At 64.0% G+C, this 13,787-nt stretch overlaps 3 pseudogenes; all 3 read left to right on the forward strand.

The window, feature by feature from the left end:
* The first annotated feature begins 3,038 nt into the window (after nucleotides 1-3,038).
* LOC142876199 (uncharacterized) lies at nucleotides 3,039-3,157 on the forward strand (annotated as a pseudogene).
* A 3,447-nt stretch (nucleotides 3,158-6,604) lies between these two features.
* On the forward strand, nucleotides 6,605-6,723 carry LOC142876200 (uncharacterized; annotated as a pseudogene).
* A 3,473-nt stretch (nucleotides 6,724-10,196) lies between these two features.
* LOC142876201 (uncharacterized) lies at nucleotides 10,197-10,315 on the forward strand (annotated as a pseudogene).
* Nucleotides 10,316-13,787: the final 3,472 nt, after the last annotated feature.

Genomic DNA, 13,787 nt, shown 5'->3' on the forward strand with positions numbered 1-13,787 from the left:
CTTTTACTTTTCTCTTCGGATTCATGATTTTTAAAAAGTGTCTCTTACCTCTATGATTGCATTTTCTTTTCTCTCTCTTTTCAAGCAGATGATGGGAGTACAAGTATTCAGGTGACATGTGTTGCCCGTGCACCCCTCCCCCCTGTGTTCTCATTCATATACCTCTCATGTTGTTCCAGCGTATTGTGGGGGTACCAGTGTTAAGGTCGGGTACAGTTGCCCTCTCCAAGCCTCCCCCCTGGGGTCAGAGCTTCAAGTGCGCCCATCCCCCAGTCGGTGCGCACCCACCCCATTCCTAATGGATGTGGATGCCCATCGCCTCCCCCCACCCGCCCGACACCCACCCGATGAAGGTGATTCCTCTCCGTCCACTTAGGTGTCCATCCGTTCGTACCAATTTGCTGGTGAGCGCGCTCACGTGGTGCTCGTGTGTCCATTCTTGGGATACCTGGCTTACTGGAACGGGTTCCAGCTCTGGCCAGGAGAACACGAGAGGCGCCCTCTCACCGCTGCTCCTCACAGCCGAATGGCACTCCGTGGTGTCCACGCGCCACATTTTATTAATGCACTCCTGGATGGATGGGCACTCGGGTCGCTTCCACGTCTTTGCGATTGTGAATTGTGCCCTAACTGTCACTCTACCCCTTACCCAGCCCGTCTCCTCTGCCCCTGCCTGACGCACTCCTCCCCGGCCAGGCCCGTCACTGTCCTGGGCCCCCGCCTGACCGGCTCCTCCCCGCCCGGCCTGTCACCGTCCTCTGCCCCTGCCTGACATGCTCCTTCCCGCCCGGCCTCTCACCGTCCTCGGCCCCTGCCTGACCGGCTCCTCCGTCGCCTGGGCCTTCCAAGGGCTTGGTGTGGAGGCTGCTTCCAGGAAGCCCTCCAGAAACCCGGCAGCAGGGTGGCCGCAGCAGTCTCCAGCAGCCTTCCCTAAGTCGAGTGCGGGGGACGTGCCCTCGCTGTGCCGCGGGGGGCCCAGCCTGGTGTCTTCCCTGAGGCCCTGCGGCTGCCGGCTGGGGCTGCCGCTCCCCGCGAGGGGAGAGCCGCGGAGGTGGGGACCGCCTCCTGATGGGGACGTACGTACACGCAGCTCTCCACGTCGGATCCCGGGGCTCTCTGTCCTGCCCGAAGGCCCAGCGGGCCTGCGGGTCCTTAGAGTGGCAAAAACATCCGAAAGCTGAGACTGAGGGTCCGGTGGGTGTCTGCACTTTTGTGCTGGGCACCCCAGGGAGGCCCGGGGGCTGGCTGGACAACGTGGTCTGCTGGGCGGGGGGGGGGTTTGGAGGAGCAACTGATGCCCTTTGCACCTTGGGTAGCAAGAGTCTGAGGTGTCTCTGAGCCCTGTGCCATGTCCGGGGGGGGCGCGGGGGGGGGAGGAGGAGGAGGAGGAGGAGGTGGGAAGGGCCGGGGCCTGCAGTCCTGTTCCCGGGGTGGCACGGCAAGTGGCTTCTTCCACAGGCTGCTTGGCCTGGGCTCCCTGTACCTGGGCCTTTGGGGGACTGGCCCTGTGCTTGCCAACACTTCCTGCAGGGACCCAGAGCTGGGAGGTGGCATCTCTCAGCCCTGGGTCGGGCAGAGCCCCAGCGGGCCATGCCCACAACCTCTCTCAGCACCGGTCCCCCAGAAGGCTCCTTTGGGACCAGGATTCTCTTGCGGTGACTCTTTAAGGTCTGGCCCCTGGATGGAGGGGCACCAGGAGTAGAGGAGCAGGAAGGGGAAGGGGGTGGCCATGCGAGGGGACACTTTGAGGCCAAGTCCCAGCTTCAGCCTGATCCTCCTGGGAACCCCGCTCTGAGACAAGGAGCCGGGCTTCGCATTCCCACAGCAGCCAGTCGTGGGCTGAGGACACCTGGGGCCTTGGGAACTCCCTGGCTTCTCCTTGGTTTAACATCTAGAGCTGCTTGTGAATCGGGCCGCCACACACACCCGAGTGCAGGTGTCTTCCGCACAGACTGCGGGCCTCGCTCTTCTGAACGCCGCTAGCTCGCCACCCACCCACGGGTGAACCTGGTCAGGGTGCTTTCTCTCGGGGGCAGACTCTTTTCCGGGCGGGCTACCGGTGTCTCTGTTTGCTCGTTTCTTTCTTCCATTTCGGGAAAGGCTTCCTTGCTGGGTGTGGAAATCTCCTATGCCTTCCCTCGCCTATTCTGTCAGCTTTCAAATTCTCTTTCAGTTGCCACCCTCACAGATGGATTAGGAAACTCTTTCCGGTGCACTCATTAGTGAAATGACCTCAATGAAGCTGGAATCCAATATCAAATGGCCGATTTTTAGCGAGTCCACACGCCAGGGTGGTCGGGGTCCAATGCAGCCCCGGCCAGGCCCAGGCCCCTTGGACCGGGCCACAGGAGGACACAGAGGAGGGTCCCGGCCCCCACGAAGCGGTGCCGGCGGTTCTCCAGGGGCTTGGGCGTTTTCCAGAGGTAGGAGATGGAGGGGACTGATTTCTTCAGCGCCCCACAAACCACGCCACCCCACCCCACCCATGGGACACATCCCCAGAGAGAGACGCCCCATACACTGGCTCCCCTCCCCCTTGCGCTGTGCCCCAGCCCTGGCCCGGGGGAATAGGCGGCAGCCCACCCACAGGGCGAGGGGGGGCACAGCTGAAAGGGGTTGTGGGGGAGGGCGGCCCCTGGCTGGGGTCAAAGGGCGCGCGCGTGCGCAGTCAGCGTCAGCGGCGGCGACGCGCTGGGGGTGGGCAGCGGGTAGGTGAAGGAGGCCGGGCGAGGAGACGAGGGGGGCTGGGAGGGCTCCACCTTGGCGAGTCCAGCCGTGGAGGCGCATCTTGTGTGAGTGTGAGTGAGTGTGAGTGTGTGTGTGTGTGTATAGAGAGACAGCCCCCCGCCCCGCCCCGCCCATCACCCCCGTCCCTGGGAGCCCACGGGACCCGGCCGGCGAGCTCAACAGGCCCGGCCCGGCGCGGGGCCTGGGGCGGGAGGCGGCGGCGGCGGCGGCGGCGGCGGCGGCGGCGGCGGCGGGGGGAAAGCGCAGAGAGGCTCGGCTTCTTGAGCGGGGCAGGGGCGCCCTCCGCCGCCGTCTAGGGCCACACCACCCTGAACGCCCCCGATCTCGTCTGGTCTCGGAAGCTAAGCAGGGTCGGGCCCGGTCAGTACTTGGATGGGAGACTGCCTGGGAATACCGGGGGCCACAGGCTGCTTCTTTTTTTTTTTTTTTTTTTTTTTGCCTCTTGTTCTGTCCCCTTTCTGGGAGCGCGGCGGCGGCCCGGGGTGGGGGTGACCCCAACCCTCAGCGCCCGCCGCGCTGCCTGGCGCCTCAGCCCGCACCGTGGGGCCTCCTCTTGTCCCAAGCCGCGACACCGCCGCCACGCGGCAGCATGCGTGGCATCTGGACTGTCAGGTCTCAGACCAAAGGTCTGCTCTGTGGGAACAGACACGCTGGAGAAAACCTTGAGAGTCTGAGAGGGGAGGGAGTTCCAGAAGAAGGCCAGGATGTCATTTTGAGGGAGTATGTGACCAGAACTCGTCCCGTTGCTTTTGGGGGTTCTATGGGCTCCACGCAGGAATCTTTGGTGGTGGCACCTGATGTTGGGGGATCCGGAGTCACACCCAGACCTGCTCCACAGGCCTCCTTTTACTTTTCTCTTCGGATTCATGATTTTTAAAAAGTGTCTCTTACCTCTATGATTGCATTTTCTTTTCTCTCTCTTTTCAAGCAGATGATGGGAGTACAAGTATTCAGGTGACATGTGTTGCCCGTGCACCCCTCCCCCCTGTGTTCTCATTCATATACCTCTCATGTTGTTCCAGCGTATTGTGGGGGTACCAGTGTTAAGGTCGGGTACAGTTGCCCTCTCCAAGCCTCCCCCCTGGGGTCAGAGCTTCAAGTGCGCCCATCCCCCAGTCGGTGCGCACCCACCCCATTCCTAATGGATGTGGATGCCCATCGCCTCCCCCCACCCGCCCGACACCCACCCGATGAAGGTGATTCCTCTCCGTCCACTTAGGTGTCCATCCGTTCGTACCAATTTGCTGGTGAGCGCGCTCACGTGGTGCTCGTGTGTCCATTCTTGGGATACCTGGCTTACTGGAACGGGTTCCAGCTCTGGCCAGGAGAACACGAGAGGCGCCCTCTCACCGCTGCTCCTCACAGCCGAATGGCACTCCGTGGTGTCCACGCGCCACATTTTATTAATGCACTCCTGGATGGATGGGCACTCGGGTCGCTTCCACGTCTTTGCGATTGTGAATTGTGCCCTAACTGTCACTCTACCCCTTACCCAGCCCGTCTCCTCTGCCCCTGCCTGACGCACTCCTCCCCGGCCAGGCCCGTCACTGTCCTGGGCCCCCGCCTGACCGGCTCCTCCCTGCCCGGCCTGTCACCGTCCTCTGCCCCTGCCTGACATGCTCCTTCCCGCCCGGCCTCTCACCGTCCTCGGCCCCTGCCTGACCGGCTCCTCCGTCGCCTGGGCCTTCCAAGGGCTTGGTGTGGAGGCTGCTTCCAGGAAGCCCTCCAGAAACCCGGCAGCAGGGTGGCCGCAGCAGTCTCCAGCAGCCTTCCCTAAGTCGAGTGCGGGGGACGTGCCCCCGCTGTGCCGCGGGGGGCCCAGCCTGGTGTCTTCCCTGATGCCCTGCGGCTGCGGGCTGGGGCTGCCGCTCCCCGCGAGGGGAGAGCCGCGGAGGTGGGGACCGCCTCCTGATGGGGACGTACGTACACGCAGCTCTCCACGTCGGATCCCGGGGCTCTCTGTCCTGCCCGAAGGCCCAGCGGGCCTGCGGGTCCTTAGAGTGGCAAAAACATCCGAAAGCTGAGACTGAGGGTCCGGTGGGTGTCTGCACTTTTGTGCTGGGCACCCCAGGGAGGCCCGGGGGCTGGCTGGACAACGTGGTCTGCTGGGCGGGGGGGGTTGGAGGAGCAACTGATGCCCTTCGCACCTTGGGTAGCAAGAGTCTGAGGTGTCTCTGAGCCCTGTGCCATGTCCGGGGGCGGGGCGCGGGGGGGGGAGGAGGAGGAGGAGGAGGAGGTGGGAAGGGCCGGGGCCTGCAGTCCTGTTCCCGGGGTGGCACGGCAAGTGGCTTCTTCCACAGGCTGCTTGGCCTGGGCTCCCTGCACCTGGGCCTTTGGGGGACTGGCCCTGTGCTTGCCAACACTTCCTGCAGGGACCCAGAGCTGGGAGGTGGCATCTCTCAGCCCTGGGTCGGGCAGAGCCCCAGCGGGCCATGCCCACAACCTCTCTCAGCACCGGTCCCCCAGAAGGCTCCTTTGGGACCAGGATTCTCTTGCGGTGACTCTTTAAGGTCTGGCCCCTGGATGGAGGGGCACCAGGAGTAGAGGAGCAGGAAGGGGAAGGGGGTGGCCATGCGAGGGGACACTTTGAGGCCAAGTCCCAGCTTCAGCCTGATCCTCCTGGGAACCCCGCTCTGAGACAAGGAGCCGGGCTTCGCATTCCCACAGCAGCCAGTCGTGGGCTGAGGACACCTGGGGCCTTGGGAACTCCCTGGCTTCTCCTTGGTTTAACATCTAGAGCTGCTTGTGAATCGGGCCGCCACACACACCCGAGCGCAGGTGTCTTCCGCACAGACTGCGGGCCTCGCTCTTCTGAACGCCGCTAGCTCGCCACCCACCCACGGGTGAACCTGGTCAGGGTGCTTTCTCTCGGGGGCAGACTCTTTTCCGGGCGGGCTACCGGTGTCTCTGTTTGCTCGTTTCTTTCTTCCATTTCGGGAAAGGCTTCCTTGCTGGGTGTGGAAATCTCCTATGCCTTCCCTCGCCTATTCTGTCAGCTTTCAAATTCTCTTTCAGTTGCCACCCTCACAGATGGATTAGGAAACTCTTTCCGGTGCACTCATTAGTGAAATGACCTCAATGAAGCTGGAATCCAATATCTAATGGCCGATTTTTAGCGAGTCCACACGCCAGGGTGGTCGGGGTCCAATGCAGCCCCGGCCAGGCCCAGGCCCCTTGGACCGGGCCACAGGAGGACACAGAGGAGGGTCCCGGCCCCCACGAAGCGGTGCCGGCGGTTCTCCACGGGCTTGGGCGTTTTCCAGAGGTAGGAGATGGAGGGGACTGATTTCTTCAGCGCCCCACAAACCACGCCACCCCACCCCACCCATGGGACACATCCCCAGAGAGAGACGCCCCATACACTGGCTCCCCTCCCCCTTGCGCTGTGCCCCAGCCCTGGCCCGGGGGAATAGGCGGCAGCCCACCCACAGGGCGAGGGGGGGCACAGCTGAAAGGGGTTGTGGGGGAGGGCGGCCCCTGGCTGGGGTCAAAGGGCGCGCGCGTGCGCAGTCAGCGTCAGCGGCGGCGACGCGCTGGGGGTGGGCAGCGGGTAGGTGAAGGAGGCCAGGCGAGGAGACAAGGGGGGCTGGGAGGGCTCCACCTTGGCGAGTCCAGCCGTGGAGGCGCATCTTGTGTGAGTGTGAGTGAGTGTGAGTGTGTGTGTGTGTGTATAGAGAGACAGCCCCCCGCCCCGCCCCGCCCATCACCCCCGTCCCTGGGAGCCCACGGGACCCGGCCGGCGAACTCAACAGGCCCGGCCTGGCGCGGGGCCTGGGGCGGGAGGCGGCGGCGGCGGCGGCGGGAAAGCGCAGAGAGGCTCGGCTTCTTGAGCGGGGCAGGGGCGCCCTCCGCCGCCGTCTAGGGCCACACCACCCTGAACGCCCCCGATCTCGTCTGGTCTCGGAAGCTAAGCAGGGTCGGGCCCGGTCAGTACTTGGATGGGAGACTGCCTGGGAATACCGGGGGCCACAGGCTGCTTCTTTTTTTTTTTTTTTTTTTTTTGCCTCTTGTTCTGTCCCCTTTCTGGGAGCGCGGCGGCGGCCCGGGGTGGGGGTGACCCCAACCCTCAGCGCCCGCCGCGCTGCCTGGCGCCTCAGCCCGCACCGTGGGGCCTCCTCTTGTCCCAAGCCGCGACACCGCCGCCACGCGGCAGCATGCGTGGCATCTGGACTGTCAGGTCTCAGACCAAAGGTCTGCTCTGTGGGAACAGACACGCTGGAGAAAACCTTGAGAGTCTGAGAGGGGAGGGAGTTCCAGAAGAAGGCCAGGATGTCATTTTGAGGGAGTATGTGACCAGAACTCGTCCCGTTGCTTTTGGGGGTTCTATGGGCTCCACGCAGGAATCTTTGGTGGTGGCACCTGATGTTGGGGGATCCGGAGTCACACCCAGACCTGCTCCACAGGCCTCCTTTTACTTTTCTCTTCGGATTCATGATTTTTAAAAAGTGTCTCTTACCTCTATGATTGCATTTTCTTTTCTCTCTCTTTTCAAGCAGATGATGGGAGTACAAGTATTCAGGTGACATGTGTTGCCCGTGCACCCCTCCCCCCTGTGTTCTCATTCATATACCTCTCATGTTGTTCCAGCGTATTGTGGGGGTACCAGTGTTAAGGTCGGGTACAGTTGCCCTCTCCAAGCCTCCCCCCTGGGGTCAGAGCTTCAAGTGCGCCCATCCCCCAGTCGGTGCGCACCCACCCCATTCCTAATGGATGTGGATGCCCATCGCCTCCCCCCACCCGCCCGACACCCACCCGATGAAGGTGATTCCTCTCCGTCCACTTAGGTGTCCATCCGTTCGTACCAATTTGCTGGTGAGCGCGCTCACGTGGTGCTCGTGTGTCCATTCTTGGGATACCTGGCTTACTGGAACGGGTTCCAGCTCTGGCCAGGAGAACACGAGAGGCGCCCTCTCACCGCTGCTCCTCACAGCCGAATGGCACTCCGTGGTGTCAACGCGCCACATTTTATTAATGCACTCCTGGATGGATGGGCACTCGGGTCGCTTCCACGTCTTTGCGATTGTGAATTGTGCCCTAACTGTCACTCTACCCCTTACCCAGCCCGTCTCCTCTGCCCCTGCCTGACGCACTCCTCCCCGGCCAGGCCCGTCACTGTCCTGGGCCCCCGCCTGACCGGCTCCTCCCCGCCCGGCCTGTCACCGTCCTCTGCCCCTGCCTGACATGCTCCTTCCCGCCCGGCCTCTCACCGTCCTCGGCCCCTGCCTGACCGGCTCCTCCGTCGCCTGGGCCTTCCAAGGGCTTGGTGTGGAGGCTGCTTCCAGGAAGCCCTCCAGAAACCCGGCAGCAGGGTGGCCGCAGCAGTCTCCAGCAGCCTTCCCTAAGTCGAGTGCGGGGGACGTGCCCCCGCTGTGCCGCGGGGGGCCCAGCCTGGTGTCTTCCCTGATGCCCTGCGGCTGCCGGCTGGGGCTGCCGCTCCCCGCGAGGGGAGAGCCGCGGAGGTGGGGACCGCCTCCTGATGGGGACGTACGTACACGCAGCTCTCCACGTCGGATCCCGGGGCTCTCTGTCCTGCCCGAAGGCCCAGCGGGCCTGCGGGTCCTTAGAGTGGCAAAAACATCTGAAAGCTGAGACTGAGGGTCCGGTGGGTGTCTGCACTTTTGTGCTGGGCACCCCAGGGAGGCCCGGGGGCTGGCTGGACAACGTGGTCTGCTGGGCGGGGGGGGGGTTGGAGGAGCAACTGATGCCCTTCGCACCTTGGGTAGCAAGAGTCTGAGGTGTCTCTGAGCCCTGTGCCATGTCCGGGGGGGGGGCGCGGGGGGGGGGAGGAGGAGGAGGAGGAGGAGGTGGGAAGGGCCGGGGCCTGCAGTCCTGTTCCCGGGGTGGCACGGCAAGTGGCTTCTTCCACAGGCTGCTTGGCCTGGGCTCCCTGCACCTGGGCCTTTGGGGGACTGGCCCTGTGCTTGCCAACACTTCCTGCAGGGACCCAGAGCTGGGAGGTGGCATCTCTCAGCCCTGGGTCGGGCAGAGCCCCAGCGGGCCATGCCCACAACCTCTCTCAGCACCGGTCCCCCAGAAGGCTCCTTTGGGACCAGGATTCTCTTGCGGTGACTCTTTAAGGTCTGGCCCCTGGATGGAGGGGCACCAGGAGTAGAGGAGCAGGAAGGGGAAGGGGGTGGCCATGCGAGGGGACACTTTGAAGCCAAGTCCCAGCTTCAGCCTGATCCTCCTGGGAACCCCGCTCTGAGACAAGGAGCCGGGCTTCGCATTCCCACAGCAGCCAGTCGTGGGCTGAGGACACCTGGGGCCTTGGGAACTCCCTGGCTTCTCCTTGGTTTAACATCTAGAGCTGCTTGTGAATCGGGCCGCCACACACACCCGAGTGCAGGTGTCTTCCGCACAGACTGCGGGCCTCGCTCTTCTGAACGCCGCTAGCTCGCCACCCACCCACGGGTGAACCTGGTCAGGGTGCTTTCTCTCGGGGGCAGACTCTTTTCCGGGCGGGCTACCGGTGTCTCTGTTTGCTCGTTTCTTTCTTCCATTTCGGGAAAGGCTTCCTTGCTGGGTGTGGAAATCTCCTATGCCTTCCCTCGCCTATTCTGTCAGCTTTCAAATTCTCTTTCAGTTGCCACCCTCACAGATGGATTAGGAAACTCTTTCCGGTGCACTCATTAGTGAAATGACCTCAATGAAGCTGGAATCCAATATCAAATGGCCGATTTTTAGCGAGTCCACACGCCAGGGTGGTCGGGGTCCAATGCAGCCCCGGCCAGGCCCAGGCCCCTTGGACCGGGCCACAGGAGGACACAGAGGAGGGTCCCGGCCCCCACGAAGCGGTGCCGGCGGTTCTCCAGGGGCTTGGGCGTTTTCCAGAGGTAGGAGATGGAGGGGACTGATTTCTTCAGCGCCCCACAAACCACGCCACCCCACCCCACCCATGGGACACATCCCCAGAGAGAGACGCCCCATACACTGGCTCCCCTCCCCCTTGCGCTGTGCCCCAGCCCTGGCCCGGGGGAATAGGCGGCAGCCCACCCACAGGGCGAGGGGGGGCACAGCTGAAAGGGGTTGTGGGGGAGGGCGGCCCCTGGCTGGGGTCAAAGGGCGCGCGCGTGCGCAGTCAGCGTCAGCGGCGGCGACGCGCTGGGGGTGGGCAGCGGGTAGGTGAAGGAGGCCGGGCGAGGAGACGAGGGGGGCTGGGAGGGCTCCACCTTGGCGAGTCCAGCCGTGGAGGCGCATCTTGTGTGAGTGTGAGTGAGTGTGAGTGTGTGTGTGTGTGTATAGAGAGACAGCCCCCCGCCCCGCCCCGCCCATCACCCCCGTCCCTGGGAGCCCACGGGACCCGGCCGGCGAGCTCAACAGGCCCGGCCCGGCGCGGGGCCTGGGGCGGGAGGCGGCGGCGGCGGCGGCGGCGGCGGCGGCGGCGGCGGCGGGGGGAAAGCGCAGAGAGGCTCGGCTTCTTGAGCGGGGCAGGGGCGCCCTCCGCCGCCGTCTAGGGCCACACCACCCTGAACGCCCCCGATCTCGTCTGGTCTCGGAAGCTAAGCAGGGTCGGGCCCGGTCAGTACTTGGATGGGAGACTGCCTGGGAATACCGGGGGCCACAGGCTGCTTCTTTTTTTTTTTTTTTTTTTTTTTGCCTCTTGTTCTGTCCCCTTTCTGGGAGCGCGGCGGCGGCCCGGGGTGGGGGTGACCCCAACCCTCAGCGCCCGCCGCGCTGCCTGGCGCCTCAGCCCGCACCGTGGGGCCTCCTCTTGTCCCAAGCCGCGACACCGCCGCCACGCGGCAGCATGCGTGGCATCTGGACTGTCAGGTCTCAGACCAAAGGTCTGCTCTGTGGGAACAGACACGCTGGAGAAAACCTTGAGAGTCTGAGAGGGGAGGGAGTTCCAGAAGAAGGCCAGGATGTCATTTTGAGGGAGTATGTGACCAGAACTCGTCCCGTTGCTTTTGGGGGTTCTATGGGCTCCACGCAGGAATCTTTGGTGGTGGCACCTGATGTTGGGGGATCCGGAGTCACACCCAGACCTGCTCCACAGGCCTCCTTTTACTTTTCTCTTCGGATTCATGATTTTTAAAAAGTGTCTCTTACCTCTATGATTGCATTTTCTTTTCTCTCTCTTTTCAAGCAGATGATGGGAGTACAAGTATTCAGGTGACATGTGTTGCCCGTGCACCCCTCCCCCCTGTGTTCTCATTCATATACCTCTCATGTTGTTCCAGCGTATTGTGGGGGTACCAGTGTTAAGGTCGGGTACAGTTGCCCTCTCCAAGCCTCCCCCCTGGGGTCAGAGCTTCAAGTGCGCCCATCCCCCAGTCGGTGCGCACCCACCCCATTCCTAATGGATGTGGATGCCCATCGCCTCCCCCCACCCGCCCGACACCCACCCGATGAAGGTGATTCCTCTCCGTCCACTTAGGTGTCCATCCGTTCGTACCAATTTGCTGGTGTGCGCGCTCACGTGGTGCTCGTGTGTCCATTCTTGGGATACCTGGCTTACTGGAACGGGTTCCAGCTCTGGCCAGGAGAACACGAGAGGCGCCCTCTCACCGCTGCTCCTCACAGCCGAATGGCACTCCGTGGTGTCCACGCGCCACATTTTATTAATGCACTCCTGGATGGATGGGCACTCGGGTCGCTTCCACGTCTTTGCGATTGTGAATTGTGCCCTAACTGTCACTCTACCCCTTACCCAGCCCGTCTCCTCTGCCCCTGCCTGACGCACTCCTCCCCGGCCAGGCCCGTCACTGTCCTGGGCCCCCGCCTGACCGGCTCCTCCCCGCCCGGCCTGTCACCGTCCTCTGCCCCTGCCTGACATGCTCCTTCCCGCCCGGCCTCTCACCGTCCTCGGCCCCTGCCTGACCGGCTCCTCCGTCGCCTGGGCCTTCCAAGGGCTTGGTGTGGAGGCTGCTTCCAGGAAGCCCTCCAGAAACCCGGCAGCAGGGTGGCCGCAGCAGTCTCCAGCAGCCTTCCCTAAGTCGAGTGCGGGGGACGTGCCCTCGCTGTGCCGCGGGGGGCCCAGCCTGGTGTCTTCCCTGAGGCCCTGCGGCTGCCGGCTGGGGCTGCCGCTCCCCGCGAGGGGAGAGCCGCGGAGGTGGGGACCGCCTCCTGATGGGGACGTACGTACACGCAGCTCTCCACGTCGGATCCCGGGGCTCTCTGTCCTGCCCGAAGGCCCAGCGGGCCTGCGGGTCCTTAGAGTGGCAAAAACATCCGAAAGCTGAGACTGAGGGTCCGGTGGGTGTCTGCACTTTTGTGCTGGGCACCCCAGGGAGGCCCGGGGGCTGGCTGGACAACGTGGTCTGCTGGGCGGGGGGGGGGTTTGGAGGAGCAACTGATGCCCTTTGCACCTTGGGTAGCAAGAGTCTGAGGTGTCTCTGAGCCCTGTGCCATGTCCGGGGGGGGCGCGGGGGGGGGAGGAGGAGGAGGAGGAGGAGGTGGGAAGGGCCGGGGCCTGCAGTCCTGTTCCCGGGGTGGCACGGCAAGTGGCTTCTTCCACAGGCTGCTTGGCCTGGGCTCCCTGTACCTGGGCCTTTGGGGGACTGGCCCTGTGCTTGCCAACACTTCCTGCAGGGACCCAGAGCTGGGAGGTGGCATCTCTCAGCCCTGGGTCGGGCAGAGCCCCAGCGGGCCATGCCCACAACCTCTCTCAGCACCGGTCCCCCAGAAGGCTCCTTTGGGACCAGGATTCTCTTGCGGTGACTCTTTAAGGTCTGGCCCCTGGATGGAGGGGCACCAGGAGTAGAGGAGCAGGAAGGGGAAGGGGGTGGCCATGCGAGGGGACACTTTGAGGCCAAGTCCCAGCTTCAGCCTGATCCTCCTGGGAACCCCGCTCTGAGACAAGGAGCCGGGCTTCGCATTCCCACAGCAGCCAGTCGTGGGCTGAGGACACCTGGGGCCTTGGGAACTCCCTGGCTTCTCCTTGGTTTAACATCTAGAGCTGCTTGTGAATCGGGCCGCCACACACACCCGAGTGCAGGTGTCTTCCGCACAGACTGCGGGCCTCGCTCTTCTGAACGCCGCTAGCTCGCCACCCACCCACGGGTGAACCTGGTCAGGGTGCTTTCTCTCGGGGGCAGACTCTTTTCCGGGCGGGCTACCGGTGTCTCTGTTTGCTCGTTTCTTTCTTCCATTTCGGGAAAGGCTTCCTTGCTGGGTGTGGAAATCTCCTATGCCTTCCCTCGCCTATTCTGTCAGCTTTCAAATTCTCTTTCAGTTGCCACCCTCACAGATGGATTAGGAAACTCTTTCCGGTGCACTCATTAGTGAAATGACCTCAATGAAGCTGGAATCCAATATCAAATGGCCGATTTTTAGCGAGTCCACACGCCAGGGTGGTCGGGGTCCAATGCAGCCCCGGCCAGGCCCAGGCCCCTTGGACCGGGCCACAGGAGGACACAGAGGAGGGTCCCGGCCCCCACGAAGCGGTGCCGGCGGTTCTCCAGGGGCTTGGGCGTTTTCCAGAGGTAGGAGATGGAGGGGACTGATTTCTTCAGCGCCCCACAAACCACGCCACCCCACCCCACCCATGGGACACATCCCCAGAGAGAGACGCCCCATACACTGGCTCCCCTCCCCCTTGCGCTGTGCCCCAGCCCTGGCCCGGGGGAATAGGCGGCAGCCCACCCACAGGGCGAGGGGGGGCACAGCTGAAAGGGGTTGTGGGGGAGGGCGGCCCCTGGCTGGGGTCAAAGGGCGCGCGCGTGCGCAGTCAGCGTCAGCGGCGGCGACGCGCTGGGGGTGGGCAGCGGGTAGGTGAAGGAGGCCGGGCGAGGAGACGAGGGGGGCTGGGAGGGCTCCACCTTGGCGAGTCCAGCCGTGGAGGCGCATCTTGTGTGAGTGTGAGTGAGTGTGAGTGTGTGTGTGTGTGTATAGAGAGACAGCCCCCCGCCCCGCCCCGCCCATCACCCCCGTCCCTGGGAGCCCACGGGACCCGGCCGGCGAGCTCAACAGGCCCGGCCCGGCGCGGGGCCTGGGGCGGGAGGCGGCGGCGGCGGCGGCGGCGGCGGCGGCGGCGGCGGCGGGGGGAAAGCGCAGAGAGGCTCGGCTTCTTGAGCGGGGCAGGGGCGCCCTCCGCCGCC

This window comes from Microcebus murinus, chromosome 14, assembly GCF_040939455.1.
Source record: "Microcebus murinus isolate Inina chromosome 14, M.murinus_Inina_mat1.0, whole genome shotgun sequence".
NCBI lineage: Eukaryota > Metazoa > Chordata > Mammalia > Primates > Cheirogaleidae > Microcebus > Microcebus murinus.